Source organism: Chlorocebus sabaeus, chromosome 20, assembly GCF_047675955.1.
Source record: "Chlorocebus sabaeus isolate Y175 chromosome 20, mChlSab1.0.hap1, whole genome shotgun sequence".
Classification (NCBI taxonomy): Eukaryota; Metazoa; Chordata; class Mammalia; order Primates; family Cercopithecidae; genus Chlorocebus; species Chlorocebus sabaeus.
The window spans coordinates 68,375,653-68,402,213 of NC_132923.1; positions in this window are offsets into that span (position 1 = coordinate 68,375,653).

Genomic DNA, 26,561 nt, shown 5'->3' on the forward strand with positions numbered 1-26,561 from the left:
GCACAGCTCTGTGAAACAGCCCTGCCACTAAGATTGGCTGCCTCCTTATTTCATGCAACACTTTTTGAAGGCTAACTGAAACAAAGTGTATAGAGGCAGCCAACACAGTTTCTTGTATACAGACTTAATAAATGGCAGGTGCTTTTCACCCCTTCATGCTTCAGTTTTGTTTAACCCTTTTGACTGCATCCAATCTGGTACATTCTGCACCTAACCAGAAATGAGATAATTTGTCAATTCCATAATTAACTATAAGCTACTCTTAGGCCTGAAAAATATACTCTTATCTTCTTTTAGAAAAAGTTTAAGGATATTTTGAAAGATGTTTTATTCTGGGTGTCATAGGCAGCTTCCAAAACAGCCTCCACTGATCTTCACCTCCTGTTATTTATTCCCTTGGGTGAATTTTTTTTTTTTTTTTTTTTTTTTTTTTTTTTGAGTATAGGCTGAACCTAGTGACTTGCTTCTGACAAATGTAATATGGCAAAAGTGATGGATGACACTTCTGAGATTAGGTTATAAAACTATGACTCCTGCTTACTTGCACTCTCTCTTGCATACTTTTACTTGCTTACCTGGGTGAAGCCAACTGCCCTGTTGTGGGCTGTCCTACGGAGAGGCATACCTGATAAAAGCTGAAGGTGGTCTCCAAACAATAGCGGCAAAGAACTAAGGCCTTCAGTCCAAGAACTTGCAAGGAACTGAATCTTGCCAACAACTACCTGAGTGTGCCTGGGAGCAGATGCAACCCAGACAAACCTTGTGATGACTACAGCCTCAAGGTTGATGAAAGCATTGTTAGTCAGAGGACCCAGCTAATCCAGGCCCAAATTCCTGGCCCATAGAAAATGCCAACTAATAAATGGTTTTTTAGGTCACTGAATTCTGGGGTAATTTGTTATATAGCACTAGACAAGTAATACATTAGGCCTTTTTCTACTTAGTCTCAAATCTCTGCTTGTCTTTTATATGGTTAACCAGGATCACACTACTAAAAAGAGACATGGTACCAGCAATAATTTCTAACATAACTTTTGCCACACAATATTGTCATTTTCTGATTCCTTTCTTGCCACTCATGCTAGATGGTGAGCTCCTCGATGGCTGAAACTGTATGTTTTATCTCTATTTTCTAAAACTACGACATTTGTTATTTACTAATTGAAATATCTGGAGCCAAAGATGAAGTACAAACTCAAAAGAAGCAAAAATGTGGGAGGATATGGGGAGAAAGAAGAAAATACTATAATTCAAGAAGGGATTTCTAATTTTTAAATCCTAAAGAAAACAAACCAGAAGGAGAATAAAGTGTGAAATGTGACAGTAATTTTGCTTGGCACACAAGCCATTTTTAATTAGCCTAGGAGTAGTACCTTATGATAGGCAATAACAACATGTGGAAGAATTAGTGGTGGGCAAAGCTCCCTCCTTGTTTTTGAGAAACATCTAGAGTTAATTGCTAACAACCTAACCCCTCTCTAACACTTCCTGGCCTCAGAAATGAGAGCCCGGGACAAGAGCATCACATCTAGTTCTATTTCTAGACACATCGTGGCAAAAGGATGGGGAAAACACCTGGACACATCACTTAGATCTGGCTACTGGTCAACAAGACAAATTGTCTATATGGAGTCTCATGAGGAGAACTTTAAAAAGCTAATATTGCATTGCCTTAAGAAAAGCCACTTGCAGGCCAGGTGTTGTGGCTCACTTCTGTAATCACAGCACTTTGGGAGGCTGAGATAGGTGGATCACTTGAGGTCAGGGGTTCAAGAACAGACTGGCCAACATGGTGAAATGCCCATCTTTACTAAAAACACAAAAATTAGCCAGGTATGGTGGTTTGCACCTCTGGTCCCAGCTACTCAGGAAGCTGAGGCAGGAGAATCGCTTGAACCCAGGAAGCCAAGATTGCAGTGAGCCAAGATCATACCACTGTACCACTCTAGCCTGGGCGACAGAGTGAGACTCTGTCTTTAAAAAAAAAAAAAAGGCCGGGCGCAGTGGCTCAATCCTGTAATCCCAGCACTTTGGGAGGCCAAGACGGGTGGATCCCAAGGTCAGGAGATCGAGACCATCCTGGCTAACACGGTGAAACCCCGTCTTTACTAAAAAATACAAAAAAACTAGCCGGGCGAGGTGGCGGGAGCCTGTAGTCCCAGCTACTCGGGAGGCTGAGGCAGGAGAATGGTGTAAACCTGGGAGGCGGAGCTTGCAATGAGCTGAAATCTGGCCACTGCACTCCAGCCGGGGCGACAGAGCGAGATTCCATCTCAAAAACAAAACAAAACAAAACAAAACAAAATACTTGCTTAGTATACTTTATCTGACCAAGTTGACCTGATCTTTGATAAGAAATCATTTTTCCCTAATTTCTTGGGATTTGGTCATAATTGGGTTTTGTATAATTACTCTAATAGCTTAACTAGTTTGTGCTTTTAAATTAATAGTAAAATTATTAGAATTATCCATATTTTTCTAGTCTATTCCTTGTTACTTATATTATCAGAGACAAAATAGGAAAGAGAAGACATCCCCAACACAGGGGATTTGGCCTCAAGTCCCAGATATCCAGCTAATCAAATGTATCCTTAGATGATATTTAACTTCTTTATGGCTTAGTTTCTTTATTAATCCAATTATTATGGAAACTGCTATAGAAATTTTGTTGGGATAAAGTGAGATGCTCAAGGTGAAAAGCCTTTGACAAGGTTAAATGAGTTGGTCAATACAAATTAAAACATAGATGTCAATCTGTATCTATTACATCCCTCCAGAAAGAACTAACCTTCTATATGAAATTTTCTTTAATTCTAGCTTCATCAGCAATCTCCTTTCCCTAGAGTTTTTCTGTACTTTTTGCATGTTTTATATTATCATGTGCTTATTTCTAATTATAATAATTTTCATTCAAGATGACAGTACTAAAGTCAAAAATATTGTAAGATAAATATCAAAGTGAACTTCCACTTGCCCATTAGCACCAAACCAAACTAAACATGTGCCCTTGTGTAATTTTTTAACATCTCCAATAACTTGATTAAATATTATACATCTAGCATATTCCACAACACCTACTTCCACCACCAGCAACAGTTGGCCAATGCCTTCAGAATCACATTTTTCAGGATGCCTTATACTATTATTCTAGGATATACAAAGTATTATTTCCAGGAAGTTGGAGTTTATAGAGAACCAAATCTCCCAGTTTTAGGAAAACCCATGCCTGAGACAAGGCCCCTTAAAAATGATTTTTTTTTTTAAATTTTCATTTTGGTCCTAAGAAGCCCAGGTTACTCGCTCCAACTTTACCTGATATCTGATTGGAACCAGGTTGTGGTACACCCTTTCAACACACAATTCCAGTGCTTGTACTTATAATTCTAGGTAAACATCAAGATAGACACTTTGCTTGCTACCCCCAGGCCAGTGAGGTAAGCCTTGCTGGATTAGAAAGCCCAATACCAGCATGCCTTGTTCTGCTGCTGCTGTAAGAGGAGCTCCTCTCCTCACCATTTCTCCAAAACTCATCTCCCTGGCATCTAGGGAGTTCCTCCACATTTGGCACAGGTAAACTGGTTATACACGTGTCATAACATAATTCCTAGTTGATTAATATATCATCTCTATTTTTTCTTAGGTTCTCTACTCTCACTGCTCCATTTACCAGATTCACTTTTCCTTGTCTTTGGGAGACTGGAGTAATGGGAAGGAAGGTGAAGAGGAGGCATTCACTGTCTCCACAAGAGAACCTATCTGAGGGTCCTACCTGAACAAGAACATTATAGAGATGTTCAATCACCACGTCACCATGGGGTTGGTTAGCATTGCAGTACCTCAATTATAATCATGGTGCCCTATTCTGGAGTTATTTCTGTGGCATGAAGGCATCTGCCAATGCCTTCCAAACCACCCAAACTACCAGGGTATGCATTCTTATTTCCCAGGGTACACCATTATTCTGAATTTTAGAGAGTATATAGTCAAGAGCCCTAAACTGTGCTCTTTTATAAGCAGGAAGCTAGTCCTAGACCAAACATCACTTTCCATCCAGCTAATGTTAAGTTTCCTCTTATGTGCATGCTGTGCATGCCATTATCAAAGCACCAAACACAGCATTGTATTGAAGTTATCCCACTTTTTTGTTAAAGTGTATATTCTTTACAGACAACCATCAGATCACAGCATTTTTTTTAGAGCTATATGTCTGCATATGTCTTTTGAATTGAATTGCATTAAGTCAGGGATGTGATCCTAGGAAATTCTGAATCTCTGAGTTCTCTTTGCTATATTTTATATTATCAACATAGAAAATGTTCCTAAAAACCTCATAATAAAAATGTTAAGCCATTTTCAACATGAATTTTCTAGAACATTGAACTTATAATTGTAAAAGTTATTTCTTGTTCTTTAGTGTTGCTGTCATTAAATTTTTCAAAAATATATATGTCTCAATATCAATGTATATTCATATTCTAATTCTATGACTTGAGTCAATGTTGCTTTATTCGACTACCACAATAAGATTCTGTCACTATAACAAGAAATCCAATACTTTTCATTTTTAAATAAATATGGTAGTACAAAATAGTGTTATAAAAGATTGTGAATGCTTGGATAAGCAGTGGTTAGGAAGTAGGAAAGCATCATATTTCCTATATTGATCATCATTTAAAGACATAATAAAATCTTAAAATTAAGCAACTGAGTAATTGAGTAACAGAATAGAAATTGCTTTCAGTGAAAAAGCTAGTCCATCATTTTCAGTTTTAGATCACTAATTATAGAGTATTCTTACTGCTTTCTATTAGTAATGGATGGTTTCATGGTAATAAAGGCAACATAAATTTAGCTCTTTATGATTCCTTATGACCTCTTGATTTTAAAGTTGACAAATCTCCTTAGATTATAATGTTCTGTAAAATATTCCATGTATATAGGAGTCAAATGCTATCCAATGTATTTATCTGTCCAAAATTGCCCCAAACTACCCACTCCATCACAAATACCACAAAGAACATATAGGGGTACGATCTTTATTTTCTTTTGCATGATAGTACAAGCTCACTCTCTCTAAAGTAGCAGATAATGTTGCCTTTTGTGAAAAAGCACAATATTGCAGTTCATGTCATGTTTCTTCACTTATTCTACAGCATTTATTGATAGACACAATATGGCCTTTCATGGAAAATACAGTCCAATGGGCATATATTAACACTCGAGCACATTGTATTCTTGAGACTGTGTCCATTCAAGCACAATCTGGGCAACGTGAGTAGTTCTTCTTTAAGTACTCCATTTAATATAAGCCCACCAACTCATACATTTTGTAATACCCAGGTTCTCCATCAGAGCATCTAGGACCCCATGTGCTGTCACTCACAGAAGTCTGAAGTTCAACTGCAAATAACCTGAAGTAAATTATCATGATCCCAAATACTCTTGTCCATGATTACAAAAATATTTAGTTATACCACCACCTTTCATTCTTGCTCTTTCTCTCTTGAAGACTTTGGACCCTATAGTCTGGTCTACACTCCATTCATCACCATTGGCCAGCCAAATAAGATTGTTTTTCTCTTACTATGCTATAGAAGAATATTCAGAAATTAACTTGAAGGCATGCACTCAGAAATGTAACTTCCAATGACGAAAGGAGGAAAAGGAAACAGAAGTTATCTGAGAGCAAGCTAGCAGAGGAATTAAAATAATATATTATACACTTCAAAGACATGGTGATTTGTCTGGAAAAGTGAGGATAAAATGGGTAATTAATCTAACAGAAATGGTGTTTATATTTCACAAGGGCAGAATGATCGCTGAAGAATAAGAAATGTGGAAGGAACCTGGAAATAAAATGGTAAGACAAGCAAATATGTGAGTGGATCTGCTGTCAGATAAGATAACAGCAAAGGTAAGCTGTTAACAGATGCCATCAAGAAGCATTGTAATATGCTTGGCCTAGGAGACAATATACATATAAAATTATTTATTAGTAGTTGACAATGATGTATGAGAACATTAACGTTTCTTTATGATTGATCACTGTTTTTATTCATTCGTATCTGATCAGAATTGTGTATTAATTAGAACTTCAGCATTATTTAACGTAGAGAAAAAGTGTAAATTTTGCTGGGCATTCACTCTTTAGAAGAGACAAAATAACCTTGAAGTGGGACCATAAAGCATCACGATTTACGGGCTACAAGTCTCAGGAGAGCCTCTTATACAGAGTTTCTCACAAGGCAAAAAGCGTTTCTAACACCTCTTCACTTGGTTGATTCCTACTTGGTGTTGAGTATTATTCTAGGCCTTCTTTGAGCTAAATGTCCCTCCAATATACCTCCACAAATTGTATACCTCTCTTATCAGAGCAACAATTAAACCTTATTTTATTGGCTTGTATTTCCTGCTAGACTGTAACTTGGAGTGAAACTGTATTTTGCTGACTAATACAGATCCAGATCTAACAAAGTTACCAGAATATAGTAGGCAGTCAACAAATATTTATTGAAGTAATGAAAGAGCACTTAGATAGGAGTGATGACTTACAAAAGAGTCAAAAATATCTAGTTTTTAAACTAGATTTCTTTTAAGAAATTTGTCATTTCTTGATAGGCACTCCTAAAGAATCTTAAAGAGGGTTGATGTTATGGCCCCTAGGAAATGTATGCCTGTTAGAAGCTTAGGCTTCTAAGAAGTAGACATCCAACCTAATTACATTTTCATTATGGTGACAAAGGAAGGCAAATATGCTAGACTCATTTCTATCCAAGCCTGATTCTCAGAGTCTAGCAGTTCATTTTATAGTGTCCATGATACCATGTTTCCTATATTTAGAATTACTTCTAATAACTGAAACCCAATAAGACAAAATTCTGCAGTGAAGATAAAATTACATTGAAAGTTCATGAGCTTTAAAGTGCCAACTGCAATACAACCCCATTGCAATTGCTTGTGACTGTACCATAACCATGTTTTATGAAGAGACAACCTATAAATAAGTTAGCATTTTGATCATTATTTGGTACATATGAACAATTTATTTTTCACCTCTATTTTTTAATAGTTAACATATGCCTTAAATGGTAGTTTTTCAGTTATTAATAACTTCTTTTAATATAAAATTTAAAAAGATTTTTATTCCTTGTATCTGATTATCCAAGAATTTCATTGTGGATAATTTTATTTTAAAATTTATTTTCAAGTTACAAAAATGAACATATTAATTTTAAGGAAAAAGGAAACAAGTATAATAACACACAAAATGTTATATATTACATTTAAATTTTTTAAAGAACAAACACTACTAAAATGGTTGGGATGATTTGATAGGGTATTTTTGTACTGTGGTGATTGTTTTTACTACATAGTGTAACAGTTTGATTATTTCTACAGAAACACTGAAGGTTTTTTAAATTTTGATTTATTCGAACCCAAAATCTACAAATAAGAATGTACAAAAATGTAAAAATATTTTAAAAATCAATTACATACTGAGCCTGCAGCAAATACTATGAGAACTAAACAACAATGTGATGAAGATCATTTCTTTCAGGATAACAAAAAACAATTAGTTTAACAACTAGAAAAGGAATTTTACAAGAGAGAAATTCAATTTTCCCTCATAAAAAATATTGGCAAAAATATTCATTTAAAAATTCTTAATTTGATAAGTTATGATATCCTCTCACTCAATAATCAAGTAACTATTTATTAGTAATTCACTATTGTACCTAATACAGGTGTAAAACCTGAACAGAATGCAGCCAGCAGCTGTTTGAGAACTCTGAAAAGTTAAGTGGCAAGGAGACTGGGAAGAAAATCAGAATTCAAAGTACTACTGAAAGGGCAGTGAGCTTTAACTTTTATTTTACTCTAGCATCTCCTGGCCTGGGCTCAATTCAGCAGGAAATCTGGAAATAGAATTTGATTGTAAACAGATAAAGTGCCAGGAGAATTCCTCCAGTTCTGGCTTAAGAAGCTCAAGGAGTGGAAAAGCAATCTCCCAACACTCAGAGAATGCAGGAACTCCCTTTTTCTTTCTTGTTCTCCATTCTCTCATGTCCCTGCCCCCAAGCAATCCAATAGTGGCTTAAAGACCATGGCTCAGGCAGCAATGGGAGGTACAAGAGCTGAAAACTCCAAGGGAGGAAAACTTTCATTTCCAGTCACAGGAGCTGTAATTAAAGCAAATAAGGTAATTTTTCCCCACCCTCTTTGAAATGGTTTGGCCCTGTGTCCCCACCCAAATTTCACATTGAATTGTAATCCCCACATGTCTAGGGAGGGACCTGTAATGCCACAGGTCAAGGGAGGGAGGTGATTGGATGATAGGGGTGGTTCCCCCATGCTGTTCTCATGACAGTCAGTGAGTTCACAAGAGATCTGATGATTTTATATGTGTTTGGAAGTTCCTCCTTTGGTCTTCTCTCTCACCTGCCACCCTGTAGGAAACGCCTGCCTCCCCTTCCACCAGAATTGTAAGTTTCCTGAGGCCTCCCCAGCCATGCAGAACTGTGAGTCAATTAAACCTCTTTTCTTTATAAATTACCCAGTCTCAGGCAGTTTTTTATAACAGTGAGAACATGGACTAACACACTCTTTTATTATCTTGTTGCTTTGTACCAGATGTGGAGAGAGTCACAAGAAGCATGTGGCAGAGTGGAGTAATAAAGATACAGTAAGAGGACGAATGAGGGGAGCCCCAGGAAACAGGAAAGTACAGGAAAGAGTGCTGATACAAAATCTTGAAATCTTGAAATAAAATACAATTGATATTTGAACAACAAAAGATTGAACTGCATGAGTCCACATAGTGGATATTTTTCAATAAATACAGTCAGCCCTCTGTATTGGCAGGTTCCATATCCACAATCAAACATGAACTGAAAGTACAATATTCATGGAATGTGAAACCTGAGTATACAAAGGCAACCTTTTTGTATCTGAGTGTCCCACAGGGCTGACTGTGGAACTTGAGTATGCACAGATTTTGGTATCCACAGGGGGGTCTTAACCAATCCTCTGCAGATAGGGAGGAATGATTATAGAAAACATAAAGAGGAACCAGATGGATATTTTAGAACTAAAAGAGACAATAAAAAATTTTAAAACTTTGGCTCACTAGCAGAATAGACAGGACAAAAAAAAAAAAAAAAAAAAAAACTAATGAATTTGAAGATAGAGCAATAGAAATTATCGTCGTCCCCCCCTTATGCAAGGTTTTGCTTACCCATGGTCAACTGCAATCTGAAATATTAAATAGAAATTCCAGAAGAAATAATACGCAACTTTTAAAATATGTGTGGCTCTGAGCAGCATGATGAAATCTCACACCATCCCACTTTGTCCCAATCAGGACATGAAATTATCCCTTTATCAAAACATATCCACACTGTGTATTACATGTGCCCATTAGTCTTTTAGTGGCGATATTTGTTGTCACATCAACTGTTGTGGTATAGCAGAGCTTGTATTCAAGTAACCCTTATTTTACTTACTATTGTCCCCAAGGTACAAGTAGTAATGCTGGCAATTCGGATATGCAAAAGAGAAGCCATCAGGTGCTACTTTTAAGTGAAAATGTTGTTAAAAGAAAGACTTCAGTGGAATTAAATTTGAAAGAGTTTAATTGAGCAATGAATGATTTACAAATTGGAAAGCATCCCAAGCCAGGGTATGCTCCCCAAGCCAGGGTATGCTCAGAGACTTCAGCATAGCCATGTGGTAGAAGAAGATTTATGAACAGAAAAAGGAAAGTAACCTACAGAAATCAGAAGTAAAGTGCAGAAACACCTGGATCAGTTACTGCTCGGTGTTTACCTTATGTGAACATGGTTTGAATAGCTGACTGCATTTGATTGGCCAAAACTCGGTGATTGGCACAAGAATAGGCTATGGTCTGTTTACATCGTCACTTGCTATAGTTCACGATGTACAGAGAACCCTTTCGGCTGAACTTAGAATATGTAAGGATGAAGCTTTAGGCTAAACTTGATTTAATAAGGTGAAAGTTTTCGATTTAATAAAGAAATCAAATAAATCGAGATTTATTTGTCGAGATTACTAAGATCTACAGTAAGAATGAATGTTCTATTTGTGAAATTGTAAAGAAGGAAAAGGAAATGTGCACATAGTCTACACAGGGTTTGATACTATCTGCCTTTCAAACATCCACGAGGGGTCTTGGAACATAACCTCTGAGGATAAGGGGGAACTATGGTATATGATCTGAAAAGCAGGGGGGAAATAATTGAGAAAGTTAAACAGAACCTCAGGAACCTGTGGTGTAATCATGAAAGAACTAATATTTGTGTTATTTTAGTTACAGAGACAAGAAAGAATATGTTAACGTTTAAAACTTTGAAGAAATAAGGGCTGAAAATAACCCAAATGTGAAGAAAAGGCATTAAGCTACAGATTCAAAAAATTCAGCAAACTCAAACAGAAAAATAACAACAACAATGAAAAAATGCCCAGAGCATCCTATTCCAACTGCTGAAAACTAGAGACAAAGAAAGTATCATGAAAAAAGCCAAAGAAAAATGATGTATTACTTATAGGGAAACATTTATTCTAACGACTGCAGCTGTTTCATTGAGGTCAAAAGGAAGTGAAACAACATTTATAAAGTGCTGAAAGAAAATAATTTTCAACCCAGAATTCCATATGCAGAGAAAATGTCTTTTAGGAATTAAGATAAAATATTCTCAGATGGATAATAAACTAAAAAATGTGTTGCCAGCAGATCTGTTCTACAAGAATCATTAAAGGAACTTCTTCAGACAGAAGGAAAATAATACCCAAAAGATGCCTGTAGCATCGAGAATGAAGGAAGAACAACAGAATGTTAAGCATCTCAGTAAATATAACAGTCTTCTTGTCTTCTGTAGTTGTTTAAAGTGTGTTTGATCTTTTAAAGCAAAAATTGTAACATTCTCTCATGCATTTTGAACATATGTAGATATAATACATTATGGTAAATACAACTGAAGAAGGAACTATATGGTGAAAACGTAACTAGCTGTTTTATGCAGGATAAACTACAAGAAAACAAAAATAGATGTGGGAGCTACAATTACAATGTGACTGCCTGCCTACAGGAAAGTGATCTTTAAAGTCAAAAGCAAGAATTATCAGGAATAGATTTGAAGTGGTGTAAAGTGAAATTCTTAAAATAGCAAATAAATTCTCAGAATCTGATCCATACTTACCATTACAGCTTCATATCACTCTTCTTTTCCGTGTACTATATATTCTACTTATGCAAATTACCTGCAATTCTCTGTGTATTCTATACTTACATGCCTCTATGACTCTTGTATAAGTTGCTTCTTCTTGTGAGATTGACCTCCTTCCTTTCTTTCTCCACCTGGCTAATTAAATTCATTCATCAAGATTAGCTCAGGTGTTTCCTCCTGACATAACTCCCTCCAAAGTTAGGTTTCATGACGTTCTTAAGCATTCCACATAGTTTATTACAGGGGCCATGGTGCTTAAAAAAATATACTATCTGTTCATTTGCCTTCGTATTTAATTAATAAAGAAATCTGTGCCCAATTTAAAAATTTCAAACAAGAGAATAAAATACATCTTACAGAAACAACGAATACAAATTTTACATGGAGTAAACATTTGCTTCATGTATCTTTGCCTCCCCCAGATGACTGTGTGTTTACCCAGTTTTTTTTCTTTTTACTTAAATCCTTTCTCTGGTGGAGCTTTTCATTCCAGTGGGTGAAAACAGATTATATAAAATGTAAATATAATATGTTGATGCTGATAGTATCTAAGAAGAAAAATTAAACAGGATAATGGGACAGAGAAGGAGTAGGATTTATAATCATTCCAAAACAGTGTCCCTTTTGCCACATTCTGCCTTACATATTATAAATCTTGTAATGTGCAAAAACTGGAATATACTATTTAATTAGAATTTCTCTGATTATTATTGTATGCAGATATACATAGGTTAACTGACCATGCAACTGTCAGTTTACATGATTATTTCATTCAACAGACCGTAAGCTCCTTGCAGCCAATAACTGCAAGTTTCATGTCCCTGGATCCTAGCATAGTACCTGGTATAAAGTAGGCTGAATGAATGTAAGAAACATTATATATGTTTGTGTGCATGGCATGTGCATGTGTATGTGTGTGTGTGTATGTATGTGTACAAAGCAAAAGTTCTCTTAAATCAATGCATCATAAAAACAATCTGAAAATAAATGAATATATTTAAAATAAATTTAGATTAGTTTAAAAAATGCATTTAATATGACCTCTAATACTTCTCCTAGTTAGTTGTACCTTAGTACCATTATTAGAATGATCTTAACTAATGTATTAAATTAAATGCCCAAAGGTAAAATTACTTTTATGAATAATGTTTAATGTTCCTAAATTAAACATTTTGGATGTTTAATTATCCTAATATCATAGATTTTAGGATAATTTTCAAAATATATTTCTAAAACTTAGTATTTTAAAGTCACTGTTGAATAAGCATGTGTTCTGAAATTTGGTTAATTTATTACAAATTCCTGGAACTGGAAGAATCTTAGACATCTACTTTAACTCCTTCATTTTACAAATGACAAAATTAAGAACCAGGGAAGGGACTTGCCAAGGTCTCATAGCTAATTAATGGCAGAGCCAGGATTAGAATCAATATTCTTTGACTCCTTCCTAAAGCAGTGCTCATTCTAGCACACTACAAAACCTTTCATAGATACAGTAAATTCTAAACTTATGAATGGATTGTACTTTAAATATTCATTTATGAATCATTTGTGGCTTGAACTGGGAATTCATTTTACCCTGGAAATAATTCTTAAAATTTTACAGAATTTCTAATATAATACCCATATAAAGGAACTAATAGTTTTTAATTCAACAGCCTGCACAATGGGGAACAATTAAAGTTAAAGGGAAGGCTAGTTTTACGTGAAAGTCCTTACACCTCATAGATGAAGTTTCATGAACACATGTTACTAATGATTCTTGCAGTAGAAAAATGCAGGATGACTTTCTAACCAGGTATTATTGTGATTCTAGAACACTTTCCCACATTTAATATCCAACTTTGTAAGGATTAGATTATTTTTTCCCCCGTACTTAGAATATCTGCCAGATGTCTTATAGTTGCCAGCCATCCTCAGCTGTGTGCCTTCCTGACTCCAGAACTTTTCTGTGGGAGCTGGAAAGACTTGCATTAAATATGACAGTTTCAACATACTTTTGGCTTAAGTCCAACCAACACTGACTATCCAGGGGAACTAAATGTTCTTATTATCTTAAGTAATGTAGGCCTACCCTAGATATGGCAGCAATGTGACTATCTCCCTAAACTCATAGGAAGTATGTAAGAGGGATGAAAGACCTAAGAAAAATCTGGGTATTATAAGGGAAATGGACGCTGAGTGATCAATCGATAAATGTCCACTACAGCAGGAGAGAATGTTCCTTGTTCTATGAATTTTCTTCTAGACACAGGGTCATATTCAGATTTCACGGCAGTCTTTCCTCAACACAAAATTCACAAACTACCTCCTCCTCTACAAATCTCCTTCTACCAGTCATTTTCATACCCTAAGTTTATCAGGTTTCCCATGTACACGCTATAGTTACAAAGCAGTCAGCCAAATAATTTTCTGCTTTGTAAATGAACATAAACATAATGCATATATACGTATCTGTGTCTTAGACTTGTATAATTGTATAGCTAAAGACCAACTGATTTTTAATAATCACTTTTATTGAAAAACATACAAAATTACATTAAACAAGGGCAAATCCAGACATTTGATGGTTGTATACTAAAATAGCATTTTTCATGTATATAACTGAAATTCATTAACTGAAATTCATAGCTTATCTCCCTGCAGATAAGCTCTGACTAAGCAAAGTTAAAAGAGAATAAAAAGTTGGCATTAGAGTTCAAAGAAAAGTAGAAGACTATAAAATTACATATGATATGAAGCCTAGAATTTCTGACAGCTACATCCCTTACTTCCATCTCTCTGCAGAAAAGACAAAAGATATAGAAAGAAAAGCAAAAAGCAGACAGAATGAAGGAAGATATAAGAGGAAACTACTGCATGTGAATGATTATAATGGAAAAACTAAAACTCTGTATTAACCATGGAATATAATTTACAAAATGGCATTACTTTTATTATCATGCACTAAATACACACACACACACACACACACACACACAAATAAGAATTATTCAGAGAGAAGAAATTCAAGGGAAGCTAAAAATAATAATATTCAAGTATAGTAAAACCCAGGCAAAACAAAATTAAGAAGTGCTTAATTAAAAACATTTTCACATAACTTTTAATACACATATTAAGCATTAACAGGACATCAAAGGAGGTGATTTATTTTAGGAGAATTTTCAGCAATTATGTTGAAACCAATAGTATTTTCATTAAACAGAAAATTCTGACAAACTAGTATACCTCATACACACTTAAGTATTATTTTGACCTGAATTTCAAATATATACATATATGATATATAAAAGTAGATATGTGGATATATAGTTAGGATGCTTAAACAGTCTTTTCACAGAGAATAAACTCTAAAATGCAGTATTTACATTTGGAAAGTCTAAGATATTGGTATTCATCTTTTAAAAACAGTTTGAATTCCCTATCTCTGAAGAATTCTAAATGGGATATGAGTTAAAAGTAGTCAAGCTTAAGTGAGTACATTGATGTGCTACTACAGAGAACTCCAAAGACAGTCCACTAAAGATCTAATATGCAAAAAGCTCAGCCTGGTGCTTTGGATTCATTTCTGTCTATTCTTACAGTTTCTAGTCAGACCCCAACAGCAAAATGGTGAAGCATATTGAGAACAAGTATGCTTTTCAGGAGGCCTTGGACAATCCAGGTAATAAACCTATAGTAGTTGATTTCTCAGCCATGTGTTGCAAGCTTTACAAAATAATTGAGACTTTCATTCCCTCTCTGCAAAGTATTCCAAGATGGTGCTTCCTGAAGTAGACATGGAGGACTGTCAGGAAGTTGCTTCAGAGTGTGAAGTTAAATGCATGCCAGCCTTTGAGTTTTTTTTTTTAAGGACAAAAGGTGTGTAAATTTTCTAATAAGAAAAACCTTGAAGTCACTACTAATAAATTAACCTAGTCATGTTTTCTATTTCTTTTTTGTTTATACAGGGTCTCACTCTCACCCAGGCTGAAGTACACTGGTGCAACCATGGCTCACTGCAGCCTCCACCTCCTGGGTTCAGGTGATACTCCCACCTCAGCCTCCCAGGTAATTGGAACTACAGGCATGTGCCACCACACCTGGCTAAGTTTTTGTATTTTTTGGAGCAATGGGGTTTCTCCATGTTGCCCAGACTAGTCTCAAACTCCTGGGCTCAAGCAATCTGCCTCCCTTGGCCTCCCAAAGTGCTGGAATTATTTTGTCATAATACTTTGTGGTGTGAGCCACTGCACCCAACCCTAATCATGTTTTCTGAAAACATAACCAGCCATTAGCTGCTTAAAACTTGTAATGTTTTATTTACAGGAAGTATGAACTATGGAGATCCAGCTGCCTTCTGATTATGAATGAGAATAAAATATTAATTCTTCTTCTAAGAAAATAATGTGCAATTATGTGAAATCATTCCTATAAACCAAGGGAGAAAAGTGAAAAGTAATTTTCTGTGTTGTCCCATATGTGAGTGAGGTTTCTTAGACTCATCATTTATCATCATTGCATTGCAATTTTTATTATCACACCTATCCTTAACCAGCCCAAATATAAATTTCTGCTTCTCCTTCTAGTTGTCATTAAACATTTCCATGAAGTCTTTCTAGTCTCTCCTGAAAAGGTATGGGTCTTTCTTTTTGCTGTGTTCCCATAGCACTTTGAACACACCTCCATTATCACAGTTAAATAACTGCAGTTCAGTGCTTGTTTGCATGACCATTTCCAAAGTAGCTTTAAATTTACCAGAGAAAAATATTATATTATCTTGCCAAAGTAACTTCTACTTTGGGGAGTTCAATATATACTTGTCAAATGAATGAATAATTGAAACTTTGTGCCAAAGAGTAATTTCTTCAATAAATTATATAATAGAGGTAGGAGTTAAGACACAAGACAGTTTTTCTTACCCATTTTCCATTCCCACACTCTTTCTATTACAATAGAAAAGGCCTATCACTGTCTCCTTAATACAAAAAAGAAAGTATTTCCTGCTCCTTTAAAGGCCAGTCTCTCTACTTCTACTCTATTCTCAGTTTCTCATAGAGTTTGCATTATCTCTCTGTACATTATCAATTATTCTCTTAAGCTTAATTATTCCCATCTTTAAATAATGACTATCACAGTTTTCATAAGTAATGTAGGTAAACTATTTTCAAAATTAACTATTAGATAAATATAATGGAATAAATGCTTATAAGTAAGCATGTCAAATAATTTAGAATCTAAAGTTATATTAAATTAAGTAATAGATATTAATTAAATGTCTGGGATATTTCCCATCTAAAAAATTATAAGCAAATATTTTTCTCAAAAAAAGTGTTCTTAAAGGAAAATGATTTTTGTCTTATTCAAAGTTATGCAAATGTTATTTATAAAACAGGGCAAAAGGTACCAGTAAATAAGAGACATATAAAGAAACTTATAAAGAGCTACCTTGGGTAAGAAAAACTGAAGGGGGAATAATTTCATATGAAAAAAAATCCTGTATGGTAAACTTTTGTCCTAAAATAAAATGACTAGGATGTTTAGGATAAAATGAAAAACCCAAGCATGTCATAAATGGATTGTGTAAGTCAATAAAATTTATAAAAAGAGGCTTCATGAAAAAAAAACTTTATGTGATCAAGTTGGCTATAATTAAAAGAAAATTATTTATAATGGTCTTTCTAGAGATTGGGCTTTGATATTTAAAATACACTAATACACTAAATAATTGGTTAGAACTACAAAATTTTCTTAAGGTATTATCTCTTAATAAAACTACAAGAGTTTTATTGTAGGCTGGATGTGGTGGCTCACACCTGTAATCCCAGCACTGTGGGAGGCCAAGATGGGAGATCACTTGAGTCCAGGGGTTCAAGACCAGACTGGGCAACATAGTGAAACCCAAACTCTACAAAAAAAAAAAAGAAAAAATTATCCAGTATGGTGGCATGCACCTGCAGTCCTAGCTACTCTGAAGGCTGAGGTAGGAGAATCTCTAGAGCCCAGAAGATCAAGGCTGCAGTGAGCCATGATCACACCACTGCACTACAGCCCGGGCAACAGAGTGAGACCCTATGTCAAACAACAAAACAAAAAATAATTACAAGAAATTTTAATTTATTTTTAACCCAGAAGTTCAACTTTTATTGCATCTTGCTGTTTTGAGCTTTCTTTCCTTTTTGAGAAGGGCTGAGATAATAACTCTCTCTTTCAACTTTTTAATCAGCTCCTATAACGTTTTCCTCAGGTTCTAACTATTGTTGTAGCCTGATGCTAAAAATGTTTTATCTTAAAGGCCTAAAGCAAATGTTTTCTTCCAATGTAACATCCTGTGCATTGGCTTTAAATTGTTCTATTAAACTAAAAATTTTCACTTATGACCCAGAGTACATTCTTCCTATGTCTAAGTAATTCAAATACCATTTTCATTAGTTTTTGATTTGTAGGTTATCTAAGTGGACTTCCCATAAGGGAAAGTAATCACACTGCAGAAGGTTTTTTTTCTTCTTGTGGGGCGGGTTCTTTGTTTTTGTTTTTTCACCTTTTGGTACCTGGACTAACAAACAGATTTTACATTTTATCAAAATTATTACTATTTAATTATTAAGTTTTGATTTGTTTAGAAAAACTGAGGTTTTTAAAAACTTTTTAAAATTAAGTTTATTACATCCATGTAACTTTCTTATTACTTTTATTTTTTACTTTAATTTAAAAATACTTTATTACTAAAAATTGCTAGCAATTATCTGAGCTTTCAGTGAGTCATAGTCTTTTTGACAGTGGAGTGTCTTGCCTGGATGTTGATGACTGCTGACCAATCAAATTTGTGATTGCTGAAGTTTGGGGTCGCTGTGGTAATTTCTTTTTCTTTTAACTTTTATTTTAGGTTCAGGGGTACATGTGCAAGTTTGGTATAAATTTGTGTCACAGAGGTTTGTTGTACAGTTTATTTCATCACCTGGGTACTAAGCCTTGTACCCAATAGTTATTTTTTATAATCCTCTCCCTCCTCCCACCCCTCACCCTCAAGTAGGCCCCAGTGTCTGTTATTCTCTTCTTTGTATCACTGAGTTCTCATCATTTAGCTGCCACTTACAAGGGAGAACATTCAGTATTTCTGTAATTCTTTTAAAGTCCTTATGCTATTAAGTTACAGGGCTTTGATTCTTGCGTCTAAAAAGGACATACAGTCCTGCTAAATCTTAAACAAGGGCAGTAGTTAAAGCATCATCTTCAGACTTGGGAGAAGATGATAACCAAAACAAACTGTGTTCATGAGACACAGGGCCAAGAATTAAAAGTATTTCACCCCTCTAGGCCTGGAGACTATTGTGGAAGAGGTGGGCAAGTGAAATTGTAAGGGCCAATTTTGAGAGATAAAATTAATTCAGTTTCTTTATAAATTAAATGTTAATGTTGAAGGCAAACTGATGCAAGACCAGCATCAGGGCCTCTGTGTCAGATTAACAAGGTTTTCTTGGAGCATTAACCTGCCCTCTTAAAAACTTATAAATGGTTACAAAAATGTTTAATGGAAACTATATCTTATGGTCAAGATTATTTAAATTTTATAGATGTTTATAAGATTTGAGAGACAGATTTAATTGGTCTCATGCTGTCTTTGTTAGGGCTTATTGTTTGGGAAATTAAGTCTCCTCTATCAATGAGTAAAAGCTTTTTGCCTTTTTAAAATTTTTGAGTTATGATTTTTGGTAAATAAATGACTTATAGTGACCTGGAATTCTATTTTGTAATATCAAGTGTTTTAAACTTTGATATTTGACAAACTTTCCATAATCAAATTTTAAATTATGTTTTTTTGACCTAATTAACCCTTTGAGATATTAGGTCCCCCAAAGACTAAAAGAGATATATTCAGCTTATTTGATACACTAAAATCATATAGGAAGCATTGTCAAATATAATATTATGTTTAACTTTCTTTCTTTAAGCTATAATCATCTAAATGTTATTAGTATGCATTACAAAATCATATAAAATTTCTACATTCTGATATGTCTCAGTATGTATTATCAGTAATAAGTACAATTGTTATGTTAAATTGCTGTATACCACAGAGGTGACCAGATTTTCTTGCCAATTGTATCTTTAACTGTGGCTGTTCTAAGACTTTTGTCATCCACAGACAATTGCTGTCTTGTTTTAATCCTCTTCAAAGGCAGTTTATAATCAACTATAGGACTCTTGTACTCTCTGATAACTTTGAAAATTGGGTCATTGAAGTAGAAAAAACAAAACAGATAAAACAATTTCCAGGACTCTCATAGAAAGCTAATATATTCCTAAGGATTCCTGGTATGGTCTAAACTAATAAAACGCTGAAATAATCTTTTAATGATTTTTTTTTTTTTTGCTTAAAGTGTTGCTGATCCTTTTCATTTTGTTTTTCAGAGTCAAGAAAACTTTTGTTTTCTTTTGAGCTGTTTACAGCTTTTAGCAAGTGAGTAAAGTATACTCCTGTAAGAAAAATTTGGAGCATATTTCTTTCTCTCTACCTCATTTCTCCAGAATTTGGAAACTATTTGTGAATATTCTTAATTTATGGCAATATAGTTATTTGCATAAGTGCAATAAGAATCTGTTTTTTTTTAGCACAGGACCCATTTGAAGACACTGGTTATTTTACCAAGGCTTTGACTGGAATGGCGTACTTTCAAATATAAAGAGACTGCTTTAAATAATCAAAGGTGACTTATAAAGTCAATAAAAGCCCTTTGAGAAAACTGGCCTCATACCTTGTCTACACATTCCCTGTACAGGGTTCCTGACCTGTGGTAAGCAAAGACTGTCACTTTCGACAGCCTCAGGAATCCCAAGTTATCTTGTCACCTTGAGAGGAGAGCAATTTACCCAACTCATACAAGTATTTGAAAGCACAGATAAATCTGTGGCTGGGCTCAATGCTTTGAAAAATCTGAGATTCCTTATGGAACAAACTTCCATCAAAGCCAATTTAAAAAGAGCCTATGTGGCAAATAATTTATTCTTGCTGTACTTTATTCAAATAATCAGGTCAAGTATACAACTAAAACTTATTTCACAATAAATTGGTACTACTCTGATTTTGTCTCTACTAAAGTTGGGCAATTAGAAAAAGAAAAATCATGTTTCAAAATAAACTATAGTACACCTGTTATTAGGTTCTAGCCTTGCCTAATGTTTTTTAATTTTTATTATTTTCTATAAATTGGACAGAATTCTAAAGTTTTTCCTGGCTGCAAGTTCTCAGAATAACGTCTTACATTTTTTCTTTCTTTCTTTTCATTTTTTCATCATTTTTCCTGATTTGAAATCACTAAAAGATAAACTGAGAAAACTGGAACTAGACAACTTAAACTTCAGAAGAAAATAACAGCAACATATGTATATGTACAAACACACACACTTACATATGTGTATATATAGATTGTGTATATATATATAATATATATATAATATACCATTTCATACCTTCCTACTGATGTATGGACTTTAGAATAATATGGCCTTTATGAGTCTTCCAGGATTGCTCTCCCTTTCTTTGTTCGTTTGTAGTTTTATTTCTCTCTTCCTCCGCCTATTTTTTTTCTTTGTAGGACGCGAAACTGCACAACCTGTTAATAATGAGCTTTTCTAATAACATGAGACCTTTCTAGAAATAAACCATCCTACCCATGAGAGATGAGACAAAACTCAAGACCACAGACTCATTTTCTTCTAAAACATTTTCTCTGAAGATTTTAAAAAGAAAAGGGGAGAAAAATTCGAAAGAAAATTAAAAAAAAGTGGGAGCCCAATTCACTATGCCAAAAGGAAAAAAAATTACCTGAAAGCTGAATCATGCAAGAAGCTGCCTTTCCTTTTGTTCCTAAGCAAATATCTACAGATAAAAGGTTAAAAATCTTCACAGGAGGCCGGGTGCAGTGGCTCATGTCTGTAATCCCAACACTTTGGGAAGTGGAGGCGGTCGGATCACCTGAAGTCGGGAGTTCAAGACCAGCCTGGCCAATATGGTGAAACCCCATCTCCACTAAAAACACAAAAATTAGCCGGGCGTGATGGCAGGCACCTGTAATCCCAGCACTCGGGAGGCTGAGGCAGGAGAATCACTTGAACCCAGGAGGTGTAGGTTGCAGTGAGCTGAAATTGCGCCATTGTACTACAGCCTGGGTAACAAGAGCGAGACTTTGTCTCAAGAAAAGAAAGAAAAAATATTCACAGGAAGTTACTACGTTCACCTTATCTTATGTAAAGTGTCAATATACTGAGCCTGAGGTGAATACATAATTGACTATTCCCATATCTGTTCCTTTTCTCTTGCAACATATGAATTCAGTAATGTGACCACACTCTCCTTCTTTCCCCTCCAGCCTGCTTTTCCCCTGAAACCATCAAAATCACCTATGGAGAAAGTACAGACCTGTCTCCTGGGCATGTCCTCAACTTTGGCAAAATAAACTTTGAAAGTGATTGAAACCTGTCTCAGCTACTTTTTGGTTTACACCCAAATGATTTTTTTTTCCTGTAAATCAACCTATTACATACAAATACAGCACAGAATTATGTGGGATATGGCAACATGACTACAAGTACCTGTCACTGTCCTACCAGTTTTTCTCAGTAGATGTGGATGGTCCATTTCATACCATAGGCTTTAACAGAATCTTTGGAGAACTTCAGGACTTTCATCTACTTGGTACTAGGTGGGATATCAGTGGTCTCTGAAGGTAAAATTCCTCACAAACACTCAAAGGTCTCAAGAACGCTTAGCTGTCAAACATCTGCATTTCTCAGGAAGAGAGCACTTTATTGTGAGCAATCGTGTTAGGCCATTCTTGCATTACCATAAAGAAATACCTGAGACTGGGTAATTTATAAAGAAAAGAGTTTAAATTGGCTCATGATTTTGCAGGCGGTACAGGAAACATGGCACGGGGTATCTTCTTGGCTTCTGATGAAGCCTCAGGAAGTTTACAAGCATGGTGGAAGGCTAACGGGGAAACAAGCATGTCATATGGCCAGAGCAGGAGCAAGTGAGAGAGAGTGGGCAGTTCCATACACTTTTAAATGATGAGATCTTCTGTGAACTCAGAGAGGGGATGAGCCTAAGCCATTCATGAGGAATCTGTTCCCATGATCCATAAAATCCCACTAGGACCCACCTCCAGCATTAGGAATTACAATTAAACATGAGATTTGGGCAAGGGCAAATATCCAAACTATATCAGCAATCCTGAAAAATCTCCCAAATACAATTATACAGTTGCTCTGACATCTATATAGAGTGTTGTAACATACTGGAATGATATAGAACCTTACCTAGGAGCTCAATGGCATCCGGGCCCTTGAGAAAAGTCATTGTCGTTAGCATTCTTGAAAACATGTCTTTTACTGGAGACCTTTGGAGGGTAAATGAGAGAAATCTAAACTGACTTGTTAGAAAAAAAAAAACCTGTTATTGTCTCATTTAATAAAATTTCAGGATTCTAAGCGAACCACAGAAAGACTAAAATTAGCACTCTCTAGCTCTCCTTTCTGCTTCTCTTTGGTCATCAGTGCATTTCACCTGACTAGAGAGTCTCCATTCGGGTGTAACTATAACCACATTGGCTCCTGGCTCATAGCCTCTCATCTTAGTCACCAGAAAGAGAAGGCTTTTCCCTCTTAATCCAGTTTTTAAAAATCTTATTGACTTGGCTTGGGTCATGTGACAACCTCATTGGACTGGGTTGAGCAGAACACTGTGACTCAGCTGGAGCAAGTGTTCACTCCTAGATCCCTGTGACAAGAAAGAAAATTCTCTCAGAATACATTTTAGAGCTAGAGAGAGCCAGATGCAGTGGCTCACACCTTTAATCCCAGCACTTTGGGAGGCCATAGGTGGAAGGATTACTTGAGGTCAGGAGTTTGAGACCAGCCTGGCCAACATGGTGAAACCCGTCCTACTAAAAATACAAAAATTAGCCAGGCATGGTGCCACACACCTGTAGTCCCAGCTACTCAGGAGGCTGAGACAGCAGATCACTTGTACCTGGGAAGTGGAGGTTGTAGTGAGCCAAGATCGTACCACTGCACTATAGCCTGAATGACAGAGCAAGACTCTGTCTCAAAAAAAAAAAAAAAAAAAAAAAAAGCTAGAGAAGTATTTTCCTAAATGAGGTTATTTTTCCAAATGAGGAGGTATACTTTTCCCAAAGGAAATGAGAGCTGATTGCCAGACAAGACAATACATGTCAATTGTACTTCTAATCCTAAACTACACCAGCTGTCTGAATACTTGAGGATGCAGGATTTGGGGAATGATGGTTGAAAAATAAAAAGTCATTATCTGGGAAATACTTACATAGACATAACTGATCTTCACTGAGGCTTATCTCAGTTACTGATGCTAAATTTTAAAAAAAGTCTTCTATAAGAATACATAAATTTAAATTAAAAGCAATGCAAACAATCAAATAATCAGCAGTTCAAAGAAGAGGGTCATTCTGAGCATTTTACTGTGAGTTAGTTTAAGATAAAAGGGAAAAATAATTAATGTCTTATACATAATTCGTATTCTCAACCTAAATCAAGAGGAGGCAATACAGAAATAAATAATAATGACAGAATAGAAAAGTCTTCCTGGAGATGAATGAAAAACTGGGCATAAAAGAAAATTAAATAGAAGCTCAGCTGGAAGTATTATCTCAGAATTTGAAGAAAAACATAACAAAAGGAAAATTATAGAAAGAAGGACATCAGAAAAATAAGATAGAACCGGAAGATCAAATAATTAATAATAGTTTCAGAAGCAGCGGGGACAAGAGGCAGGAGCAATTTAAAAGAAAAAAATAAAAATTTTCAGACCAGACCAAATATTAGATGAAATTCATGAAATAAGACTCATAACTAGACATAGTATGGTGCAATGGCTAACTTCAAGGATAAATAAATTTTAAAGACTTTCAGGAATTCTTTTTAAAGGTTACCTACAAAGGAAAGAAAATTAGATTATATTGTCTATATATAAACTTTCCTTTTTATGATAAGAAAAAATTCGTCCATTCACCAAATATTTATTACATTCCTACTATGTGCTATTTAGGGGCTGGAAATAGAGCAGTAATCAAACTGAATAAAGTCTTGGCCATGGAACTTATTTTCTAGCGGTAATATATGAACTCCCTGGGCAGAATGAGGAAAGTCTACTAGAATAGATCATTTCTGTCTAGGTGGAAAAATTTTGTCTCACTATATATAATACAGGGTACATGCAATTCATTTCCTTTTTTAAAAATTTTTTTATTTCCATAGGTTTGGAGAACAGGTGGTGTTTGTACATGAGTAAATTCTTTAGTGGTGATTTGTGAGATTTTGGTGCACTCATCACCCGAACAGTGTGCACTGCATCCTATTTGTAGTCTTTTATCCCTCACCTCCTTCCCACCCTCTCCCCTGAGTCTCCAAAGTCCATTGTGTCATTTTAATGCCTTTGCATCCTCATAGCTTAGCTCCTCCTTATGAATGAGAACATACAATGTTTGGTTTTCCATTCTTGAGTTACTTCACTTAGAATAAGTCTCCAATTTCATCCAGGTGGCTCCAAATGCCATTGATTCATTCCTTTTTATGGCTGAATAGTATTCTATCATATATGTATGCCACAATTTCTTTACCTACTTGTTGACTGACGGGCATTTAGGTTGGTTCCACATTTTTGCAATTTCAAGTTGTGCTGCTATAAACGTGGGAGTGCCAGTATCTTTTTCATATAATTACTTGTTTTCCTCTGAGTATATATCCAGTAGTGGGATTACAAAATCAAATGGTAGTTTTAATTTTAGTTATTTAGGGAATCTCCACACTGTTTTCCATAGTGATTGTACTAGTTTACCTTCCCACCAGCAGTGTAGAAGTGTTCCCTATTCATCACATCCACACCAACATGTATTATTTTTTTATTATGGTCATTCTTGCAGGAGTAATGAAAAGTAATATCACATTTTGGTTTTGATTTGCATTTTCCTGAACATTAGTGGTGTCAAGCATTTTTTCATGTTTGTTGGCCATTTGTATATCTTGTTTTGAGAATTGTCTATTCATGTCCTTAGTCCATTTTTTGATGAGATTATTTTTTTCTTGCCAATTTGTTTGAGTCATTGTAGATTCTGGGTATTAGTCCTTTGTCAGATGTATAAATTGTGAAGATTTTCTCCTACTCTGTGGGTTGTCTGTTTACTCTGCTGACTGTTCCTTTTGCTGTGCAAAAGTTGTTTAGTTTAATTAAGTGCCAGCTATTTATCTTTGTTTTTATTGCATTTGCTTTTGGGTTCTTTGTCATGCAATCCTTGCCTAAGCTAATGTATAGAAAGGTTTTCCAATGTTATCTTTTAAAATGTTTATAGTTTCAGGTCTTAGATTTAAGTCCTTATTCCATCTTGAGTTGATTTTTGTATAAGGTGAGAGATGAGGATCCAGTTTCATTCTCCTACATATGACTTGCCAATTGTCCCAGTACCATTTGTTGAATAGGGTGTTGTTTCCCTACTTTATGTGTTTGTTTGCTTTGTCAAAGATCAGTTGGCTGTATTTGGGCTTATTTCTGCGTTCTCTATTCTGCTCCATTGGTCTCTGTGACATTTTTATACCAGTACCATGTTGTTTTGGTGACTATGGCTTTACAGTATAGTTTGAAATCAGGTAATGTGATGCCTTCAGATTTATTCTTTTTGCTTAGTCTTGCTTTGGCTATGTGGAATGTTCTTTGGTTCCATATGAATTTTAGAATTCCTTTTTCTAGTTCTGTGAAGAATAATGGTGGTATTTTTATGGGAATTACCTTGAATTTGTAGATTGCTTTTGGCAGTATGGTCATTTTTACAATATTGATTCTACCCATCCATGAGCATGGGATGTGTTTCCATTTGTTTGTGTCATCCATGATTTCTTTCAGCCGTGTTTTGTAGTTTTCCTTGTAGAGGTCTTTTATTCTCCTTGGTGAGATATATTTCTAAGTTTTTTGTTGTTGTTGTTCGTTGTTATTTTTTGCAGCTACTGTAAAAGGGGTTGAGTTATTCATTTGATGCTCAGCTTGGTCACTGCTGGTGTATAGAAGAGCTACTGATCTGTGAACATTTATTTTGTATCCAGAGACTTTGCTGAATTATTTTTTCAGTTCTAGGAGCTTTCTGGAAGAGTCTTTAGGATTTTCTAGGTAAAAAATCATATCATCAGCAAAAAGTGGCAATTTGACTTCCTCTTTGCCAATTTGGATGCCCTTTATTTCTTTCTCTTGTCAGATTGCTCTGGCTAGGACTTCCAGTACTATGTTGAAGAGAAGTGGTGAGAGTGGGCATCCTC